Raw genomic sequence first — 11,075 nt, forward strand, 5'->3', positions numbered from 1 at the left:
CTAATAGAGCACTCTGCCTTTGCAGGGATGGTTAGGTTACTTCAGAAATACATCCACTTTTGCCACTGAATGGTACCATTCCAGTACCAATTTAAATACAATTTAAAAATAGAGATATGGATTAAATGAATCTCCAGTGAGAGCACATTGCCAAATGAGATGCTCGTCAGTGCATGGCATGTCAGATAGGAACGGATGAGAATGGGAGTGGAGGAAGCCAGAAGCCTCCAGAGAGGCAAAAGCGGTAGGTAGCTCTAAAAGAATGATTGTTTTTTGTCAGACACGAACCCATGAGGCTTTCACTCTGCAACAAAACAAAACAGACCATGCTGTAACTGTTCCAGACAGAGATGCAACAAGCTCATTGTTTTGTATGCAAACACACTAAACCAAATCCTCCAGGAAAACTCGCTAATAGACTGCATAGAAAGATAATAGGGTAAGGAATAGGTTGATAAATTAAAGAGAGTTATCTCAAAATTGCTAGGTATCAGAGCTGTTACTTTGGTTCCTGCCACAGTGCAGTTTCCAAATAAGCGTTATTAACTGTTAAGTGTCCTTTCTGACATTAGTTAATAGGCTGAAGTTCAGTGGGGAGTTCTTCCTGTGAGGAAGAAAGGCTGATGGTGGATGTAGGCATTGTCAACGTGATCAAGGTTCTTCAGCTGCAAAGGAAGTGCTGGGCCCTGTTTTCTCAGGCCACAGCAGCAATCAGATGATAAATTCTCTGTTCCCAGCTTCCCACAGAAATTATCCTTTCACTCATCCTCAAACCCCACTGCTAACACTTCCGTTAATGCATCTTGTGCTTTTTGCTACCATTTTCTTTGGTGTCAGGGCCTTCCCTCTTTCAATCAGAGATCATAGGCAATCACAGCTTCAGCAATCAACTCTTACATGCCTGCATTTGTCCCATCTTCCACAACCAAATGATTCAGCTCTTCCCAGCCTTTGCAGTGTGCAAGTCAGTGCTTATGACAGGCTTTTTTTTTTTTTTTTTTTTTTCCTGTAATTTTTCCTACCTGGTTGCACAAAGCAGCTGAATGTCCTCTTTACACTGATCTTGAATGAAAGGCAGCTGTTACACTACGCAACTTTAACCACATTTAGCTCAGCTCAGATGACTTCTTATTTCACAGTTAAAGGTTACACAGGCAGGCCCTAATGCCTCTGCCACTTAAATGAGATGCTAGATGCCTTTGCTTTTGATGGGGACAGAATTAAATTTTAATACAAGGAAGTTCTCCTCTGAGGTGAGCTGGGCTATTCTAAAGTAATTTTTAAATCTTCCTATTTATTCAAAGAATATACCTGAATGCTGTTGCTGCTGTCTTTCTCCACTGTCAAATTCTGAACCCACTGCATAAGCCTGTTCTTAGACCACTTTGTCAAATGCTGAAACCCAGAAAACAATGAAATGGATACTTACATTGAACAACAAGGAGAAAAGCATTGCTATAATTGCTATAATATTATCAAATTGCATATATTATTATATTATTTTTATAATGAACAAGTCTCTACTGAGGATTTTGACAAAACAAAACAAAAAAATCATGTCTGGATCAGGATCTTGCCTTATAGTAACACAGAGGGTTGTCTATGATATGTAGTAAAATCATTAGTGATTTTTAAAACATGCATCAGCTTTCTACTTTGTATTACCCTGTGTTACCTATTCTGCTCTAATCACACCAGAAGTAACAAGTTAAATTAAGTTGGCAGTAGTAGAGGAACCTGTTTTCCATTTGTTTTATTTTCATCTTCAGTATGCATCTCTGGTTGTGTAAAGAATCTGTACCCCTAAATTATATCTTGCATGCAACTGAGGGTTCTTATAAAAAAGATGAATGCTAAAGAGAAGCAGGGTACTAGAGCCCATGCTCTTCAGGCAGTCTGGTTTGTAGGGTTTGCTAATAATAATAATAATAAAACACTTTCCTCAATTTCTGAAATAATTTTTATATGGATGAAATTGCCAGCACTGAAAGTAGTTTTTAATAAACAGAAAGGTCAACTCCTCTATTCACAAGAGATAGTTTCATAACCAGATGTGCTTATAACCTTACAACAAGCTAATCTCTTTTTTTTGTTGTTTTTTTTTTTTTTTTGGTATCAAAAATGCTATTGCTAGTGACATTCATACTGCTATGAAAGAACACCTTATTAGGCAAAAGGACAGGAGGCCTCCAACAATTGAATTCAGGCTTGTTTATATGCAACAAATACAGATCTGTTCATATTGCTGAAAGAACTCTATTTTTCCACCCATTAAATTTTGCTGAACATCCTGCATTATAGAGCATTAAATGCCAAAGCACTTTAGCTAGTCTGTGGTAACTAGCCTGTGGGAGCCAGCCTGTTATCTGCCATTGCTGTAAAGATACGTTAAATGCTCACTGAAACAAGGTAGGTTATTTTGGATTTAGCTCTATTCACAGCCAGTGAATGCAGAGTACCAGATGCTGTAAGACAAATCCATTGCTTCCCTCACACTATTCTGTTTGGGCTGCTGTGCTCTAGAGCTGAATGTGCTGGCTGGAAAAAGAACTGCCTCTTTTGTTTTGTTTTTCTTTTGTACAGCAACAAGTACATTGCTTGATCGTTAGCATAGATATAAAGCGTAGGAACATTCACACATTTCTTCTGAATTTCAGACCCTAACATAATGTTTTCCCTGTAAGCTTAGTAACTGCCTATATGAATCTTAACGCACTTGCAAAGGTCTGAAGAAATGGTCTATTGTTTATGTTTCCTATGCTGCTAGTTTTCCCTTTTTTCTGGATTCACATTTAAACTGATGGCAGCTTCTATCCACTTGTAAAAGTTATTGCCAATATACCTGCTGCAATGTATTCCCTGGCAGTGATGGGTGATGAAGCCACCATCCCCAGTGGCTGCCCTGTCAAGGCCAATCTCTCCCTGGAGCTCTGTCTGTAGTGCTGTAACAGAACCTGGATGTTCATAGCCTCTGTAAGAGTAAGACACATTGACAAATAGCCCCATGTCATTTGCTTTGAAGCATTACTGTTCAGGTCACAAATTCCCCGCCCATACACCTCCCAGATGTTTCAGCCACAGGTGCTAAAATGGGGGTTGTGTACATTAATTTTGCAATGACGCTTGTCTTCCAGTAAAGAAAGGAACGGTGGTCTTTGTTTTCTCTGCTTACTTTACTTCTGAACCTCTTTCCATGAGGTCAAAAATAAAAAATAATGAAAACAAGCATGTCATTTCTAGGTTTCAGTGGTGCAGGGGCTGCTTGAGGAGGGGATGGAAATCTGAATTTCCTATTTTAGAAATTTCTGGGTTTTGGGTCAGGGAGAAGAGACAAATAAGTTTATTTTCCGTTCCTGCAAACAGTTCTGTTTCCATCCTGCTGAGCTGACTGACTCAGAACCAGCTCCTATCAATTAATATATTTAACCACTCTGGAAACAAACACCGAGTTTTCATGTTAACATACATGCCTTCAACACATCACAGTACCATTCACAAATGTTCAAAAGATAAAGAGTCACATTAACTCTAACAGCTGTCATGTCTTAATGTATTTGAGACTCATTCTGCCTGAAATGTACACACCTTTGTTGAACCCATGTCACTTCAGGCACACGAGTGACACACTGACTTTGTCTACAGCTACTGTGACCATCACAACATATAGTCGTTGCCTCTGCAACCTTGTAATCAACTTGATCTGCAATTTTACTGAGCAGACTTGATTTTTCAACAGTTACAAATTAAATTAACTGGTTCTTGAACACATTTTGTATGAGATTTGTGGCTAAACTGCACTTCAGCATAGTAAATCAGACACCTCTGAATCCTTTCATCCTGTGCCACACATTTCTAAAAATCTCATCCTGTACTTTTGTATTCAGAACTCTGTTAGATTTTAAATATGAAACACATTACATAAAGAAGACAAATTAGAATTATGGTCCTGATTCTGCAAAATTTTTATACGCATGTAATATTACTTATTTTATTTACATCGCTACTTCAGTATTAGCAGGATATAAACCTGGATTTCTGTCAAGAAGACACAGCAATAATTCTTCAGACTTTGCCACGGAAAGTGAACACTACAAATGTCCAATTATATAAAAGCGTATACATTTACAGAAGAAAATCTTGCTAATAACAAAATAATAGTAACTTAGTTCCAAGACAAAGAATGGTAAAGAAAGGAGATTTTCACTAAAGAATGTGATCTTTTCCATATAATAACTATTTTTATGCACAGAGATGCACACAGACCCCTAGAGATACATGGAAGAAAAAAGAGCACAGTGTTAGAGAACATCATGCCACGTCATTCTCTGCTATAGTGTGTGCACTGACATATAAGAGATATAAGCTTCACAAGGACCTGTAATCTACCCAGACTTTCTTGTTCTGGGTTGCTTGTTTCTTTGGTTGCTTGAGAGAGGATGTGAAGGTCACAGTCTGCACAGAGAAACTGTGTTAAGCCTTGCCTCGGTAGTGCTGATGTGGGAGTATGATGGATAGCAAGTTGATTAACCAGGCGCATGTTTTACATATGGAAGGTCCACTGCAGCACAGCTAAGAATGGCTTCCTTTGCTTATTCTTTACTAAAAAGTATTAATTTGAAATTCACAGTAGGAAAACTCTGGTAAGAATTATCTGATGCCCTCAGTTATTTATTCTTTGCAATGATGAGAGTAAAGAACAGTTCATCCACAGGACAAAGACAGTATTTTCAAGTTTCTCCAGGGCCTGTTGACAACTGCAAATTATGGGGTTATTTTTGTCTTCATGTCCTTAATATTTAATGTCATGATGTCTCATAAAGTTGCTAAATAATAGTTTCAGTTGCATTCATATTCTAGAAACTTGGCTCAGACTTACACACTTAAGCAATATTCTAAGCCTGGTTGCTTCTGGGGCCAGGTCCCATAAAGTTCGTGTACACAGTGTTGCTCTTAGAGGAGTAAATCAAGAAAAGGTGATGAGCAGGAAGAGGAGTTACGGGGAACTCAAAACCACACTAGTAAACCTGTCACTGTCTACCCACCAAGGAGCAGAATCAAGATTTAAATGAAGAGTACATGACTTACCTGCCTCATGACAGTGACTAAGCAGGCACAGGAGATCATTCATACAGACTGACTTCAGTCAGAATGTCTGATTTCCCTAAGTTCCCTCAATAGGCTCTTGGTGATGGTACCTGAGAACAAGAGAATAAATCTAACTGTAGGTACTTTCAACCCCCACTTAGCCTGGTGAGTCATTCTCCCTATATCAGCTACAAAGAGATTTTGGGGGACTACTTCTGTGTATAGCTCTCAAAGTTTTAAGCACCATCCTCACCTAAGGCAGTGCTCCCATTTTACTTCAAGTATTTCTGAGTGAACAAGAAGGTAGGGCAGGGTCTTGAGACTGTTTGCTTCTCAACGTAAGTGCCACACTTACTGTGAAATTTTAAAATTTGCCTTACGTAACTTGTGTGCCTTTTTTTTTCTAATGAATTTTGACTGTGGAAATGGGAGGTAAAAATTCTTTTTTCAGTCTGGACAGTTACAGCCCTTGTGCCCAAGATGGGCATTACAATGCAGAGTAGAGCACTGCAGACAAAAGGAGTCATTTGTCACACGAAGCAAATATTTGGGATGCACAAGAAATGAACCTGCACACATCAGTTTGTCACATTGTCTCAAGAGGCAGTCCATCTGTGAGTTTCTGCTTGGCACATGTGAGCCACAGGCAAATGTGAGCGAGGTCTGTACACACTACAAGAGAAGTGCTGTGCCAAGATGCTCTTTTAGGACTGGGTCTATAGTAATGTCTTATGTTTCTCTGCAAGCCTCACAGACCTGGGCTTAGCACCACAACAACCAGAGCAATACAGATTTTGGTTAGGTTTCAGCCCAGGCAAAGCTGGCTCATGCCCACCACTCAACGTACCATGTAAACATATCCTGAGGGCACACCTGGCTCTGGGACAATCTGGTCCTTTCTGGTCCATGTCTGTATTGCAGGGATTTGTCAAAGCAGCTTCTTTATCATGGTTTCGTAGTTTCAATGACATAGTTTCAAGAAGTTGAAGGGGTCACTGAGTCAGATCCAAAGGTATTCTAACACCCAGCTCTCCTTTCAGTCTTCACTATATATTAGGAAGTGCTTTATATCTAGGCAACAGAGAAGGCCTTTCTACATTGGTTCCTGCCTAGCATATCAGAGAAGACACCTCTCTGATAACTTTTATTCCCTCATATTACCATGTAGTTATAGTCACGATCACTTGTCCCTAGCAACTACTGTGACATTTGGGAAGTGAGTCTGGCCTAGATATTTTTACAGTGACACAGGAGAACATCTCTCCTTCTTCAGTTTGCCTGTGTATCTAAGTTGTCTTGTCTTTGACACTGAGTGAGGAGTCATCTTAAGTAACTCTATGTCTGAGACGGTGTGCAAGCAGCCCAGAGAGAGACAAGTCATGTGTGACATCCTGCAGCATCAACCCTGGCATTTGGATTAGACCCAGAGGTGATGGTAGGAACCCATTGTATACATTAACCTCAAAGGGCTATGTCACGCTCTCTCTTTTCATGCTCTTCAAGGCTGTACTGCAGCTCTGTCTAAGTCCATCACAAAGTCAGTACTGTTGGGTAACTCATTTAAATATATATATATATATATATATATATGTACTTAATAAGAATCCAAATCAAATAATACTGGGCAAACGGACCTTGACAAGAAATAAATTTATCCATACAGCAGGACCTGTTTCTGAACCCATGTCTGTATTGTGAACCATATTTGACAGCTAAATTCCCTTGAGTTCATGTCAGACAATGCCTAGCCCTAGAAAAACTCCTCTGACACTCCATAGCATGGTTACTTTTCAGACAATAATATTAATCATATTTAGGTGAAAATCTCCGAGGCTTGGTTAAGGACAACATAGAAAATAATGACCAGTGAACTAAATATGGCATCAATAACATACAAGAAGATCTGTATTAAAATCAACTTACATAATCCAGTAAACATGTCATTAAGAAAAGTATAAAGCTATGAGGTCAAGTCCAGGCCTTGGCAGAGAGGTCTGCAATGTGCTCATAATTATTTGATTGTTCTGAACATGCAATTCGTATTTACTTGTAGGACTTTGCCCCCAGGCCCTCAGCCATGAAATACATTCCCATTGTGCTGCTTGCTGGAGGATCACAGAACAAAAACAACTTCTGCCTCAGGAAGCTCATAGTTCTACCACTGGGCAAGGTCGGACCAACAGGCAGATCAGATGCTTAAGGAAATGAGACAATGCTCATCTGCAAAATGGCCAGAAGAATCCATCGGGCAGCAGCTTTATTCTTGCCATAAAATTCCTGGGCTCCAGAGCAGCAATCTGTAGAGGAAGAGGGGCAGCTTTATGGGTGTTCACAGCAGATATGATGTGAGTTTGAAGATTACACTTGACAGGTTATTATTCTCTATTATGCCTCTGTTTTTAACTGTCTGTAAAAAGGAGATAAGGTTACAGCTCCTCTTCAAAGACTGTGGTGGAGCCTGATTTCTTAGTGTTTGGATGATCACTGAGTAGAAAATTACAGAAGTTCTGAACCAACTACACACCTCATTTTTCAGAAGCAGGGGGTAAAAATAGTTCAGTTAGAGCAAAGAGTTGGAACATCCATCCACTCTATGCAGGTTTTGAGGGCACTCAGAATTATTTCAGTAATTATGTCTAGACAGAAATGTGCAAAATTAGTGAAGAAAATCTCCCATGTCAAATTATTTGAGAATTTCATCTGTCTTGGGAAAGTATGAGATTTAGTGATTTTTGGCACAAGTGTTCCCCTCTTCCCGTGAGCTATCACAGATATATATGACTTTATTGGAATTTCACGTGTTCTTATCTTCTTGGGATTCACAAGCATAGAAATCATCTTATCCAACTCTAGATGGCTAAAAAAACACTTGACTAAAGCTAAGCATGTCTGGGATACTGTAGTGTAACACAGACAGTATTAGCTACCCATGTTTATGCACCTGAATTGGGCCCTAGCTGTCTTAAGTGTCCAACACATCCCTCTTACCAGAAGTTTCATCTGTTATATTGGATTACCCATTTTCTCTCACACTGTATGCAGATTGAATCATGTTCCTCTGCTCACAATATGAAATACCTATCTACTTATATTGCCAATGGAAGAGAAACTTGTTGATACTTCATCTTGATTCCATAAATAGTTCTTATTTCTTCTTTTCCTTATGAAACTTTCTGGAAGTTATTTTGTTCTGATTTTAATAAATATTTAATAAATAAGTATTATTCTGATTTTAATAAATATTAATAGAAGCAGAATATGCAATACTACATAGGAAACATGCCTACTGTAACTTTTCATTTTAACACTTAAGATATTATTGTGCAGGACTGTTTCAGAATTGCGCATAAAAAGAAGAGCAGGAAACCAAACCTGATCACTCATAATGACCATGAGCACAAGTATTTAGGACTGTCCAGACAGCTGGCATTATTTTCTCTGCAAATCTTATGCAAATATTATGACAAACATGACAGTACATTTTAGCTTTAAATCACTGTACAGGGATGGAGGCAGCTGTGGTGCAGAGAGGTGAATAATGTAATAACTAGTGCACAAATAATCCAGCCTGCCAAATGCTGGTGTCAAACCTCAGAGTTTGGAAATGCGCTTCACAACAGCTTGTACGAAAATCGCTTTTTCTCTGAAGGTTATCTAAGCACTTCTGCAGCCCCGCTCTGGAAATCATGACAATGAAGTTTCTTTCCAGACGGCTGGTGCTTCTCAATTTTATCTGTGGAGAAAAGGCAGAAATATTTCTATTTTCAAATTCATGGATGAAGCCAAAACATAACCAGAAGTTAAATGCAGTAATAAAGCTCACTAATTTTTATTTTAGAACAACAATATTATTATTATTATTATTATTATTATTATTATTATTATTATTATTATTATTATTATTATCTGAATAAACATCAGGCAAATGATAACGGTCTGAGACCCAATACCTGGACAATGCCTGGCACAGTAATGCTGCTACTGAATTTGGGCACAAAATAAGGGACCAAGAACCCACTGCCAAGGTAGTTTTATTGTATGCAAACACATTCCTAACTAGCCTGTCAACTGATAAATGCAAAGGAAGATATGGTAACACTTCCTTTGATGTTTTTTAACTTCTTTTCCCCTTACATTTGTAAAATGTCAAGCAGATTGTAGAAGCCACTAAATTCTACTTTCACTAAGCTGCTCTTGTTTCCATAGCAGTTAAGTTTCCTGGCTGTGTGGCAGGAGGATGCTTATATTCTCTGCTCCCTTACTCTTGCTTTGAGATCACTTATAAAGATGTTGACTTCAGGCAAGTGTAGAAGAGAATCAAGTTATATCACTTCTGAATGGGTCTGGCCGTCATGCTCATCGAGGCAATTAAATGAGGTGCTATTTCTTTTCTTAAAATTAGGTGGCATTTCTGAAGCTTGAACGATATCCAGGCACAGTCTCTCCATGGTTTTCAGACATCAGACAATTCCTGACATGGCTCTGAATATTTACTGCCTCTTCAATAAACTGGTTTAAAGTCCTGCATGCACTGTAGAGTACTGAAGGCTTGTATTCACTTGAGCTTGTTTTAAAAAGTGTATTTCAACTTCTTACCTGAAACTTAGAATAAGAGTATGTATTCTGATTTAAATTAATCTTAAGAGTCCTTCTAAAGTGTCAAAAACATTTTTAAGCACATTTGAAGGTCCCACTCACTTAAATTTGTCCAAAGTTTACAGGGAAAAAAAAAAAAAAAAGGAATGCAGAAAAACTATTGAGTAGATAAGTTGTCATCCCTACCAAGAGTCATTTATACTATTGGCAGCAACTCCAGTTTTAAAAATGACATTTACAGAACCAGGAGCCAGTACTTTCTTTTCAAAGATCTCTCTCACATCTAAAATGTTTCAAGTACTAATACAGAAGTATTCAACAGCCCTTGAATCAAGGGTCACGTATTCAAAGTTTCTTGTTTGCATTTATATTCAGATATAACTATGTCTTTGTAAAGTAACCAGATGGCATAACTGAATGAAAAGAATTCCAGAACTGATGGATTATTTGGTGTCCAGCTACCTCACTAAGCAGAGAATATGGCCTAATGTGTCTTTTCTTCCTTATCTCTCAGAAAGCTTAAAACTAGAATTTATGCCAGGATAGACATTTTTCTATCTGCTGTATGAACAGACCATCCTGTTATTTTTGCAGTTCATGAGTACTGAGCTGCTGGCAATGAAACAGGAAATTCAAAACTATTTCTGCATTGAAGAAAAGGGAGAAAATTAACAATGTAGTAAGTGCAAGTACAGGAATAAACACAGTAATGTCAAAGTCTGGTGTTTATATTTTTAAAAATATCCTTAATTTGCAAGGTAACTTTCAAGAAAATTCAAGTGCACTGTAAGCATTTACAGGTAACTTTATTAGCTTATTAGCAAAAAGAGGCTTCTGCTATTTCACAAAGGAAAATGGCTTTGAGCACAAGTCACAGTTTGTTTTTGTGATTAAAAGCTGGGCAGATGACTGCACACAGAAGTAACCACAACTTGCATGCAAGAATTAAGAATTAGATGGCTGCTAATGGAGTTTGTGACCCTTCATGCTTGTTGTTTAACCATTTTAAGCACACCATTTCAAACCAAAAAGCAGTTATAAAAAATAAATATATCAGACTACAAAGCCAGTCCATCAAACTCCATGATATCATTCTTGTTTGCACCAGCCTTAGCTGTTGATATTAGCCACACCTCAAACTTTTAAAGACTTCACTCCTTGTTACTTTTTGGCCACAATCTCAGTGTTATCTTTTGGTAAATTAGGTTATTTTCCACCCTCCACCAGCACAGAAGTTGCAACAGAGCTTGGATGCTAAAAGGTATGACTTTTCCTATACTTTAGAAACGGTGAGAGGAGCTCTCAAAATACACCTATCATGAAGTCATTGTGGTTCTTCTTCCCCATCGTAAAGTTCCCTTCCACAGACATCCTGCCAAAGGCATTGCTTTTAG

This window comes from Cygnus olor, chromosome 1 (genome assembly GCF_009769625.2).
Source record: "Cygnus olor isolate bCygOlo1 chromosome 1, bCygOlo1.pri.v2, whole genome shotgun sequence".
NCBI classification, from domain to species: domain Eukaryota; kingdom Metazoa; phylum Chordata; class Aves; order Anseriformes; family Anatidae; genus Cygnus; species Cygnus olor.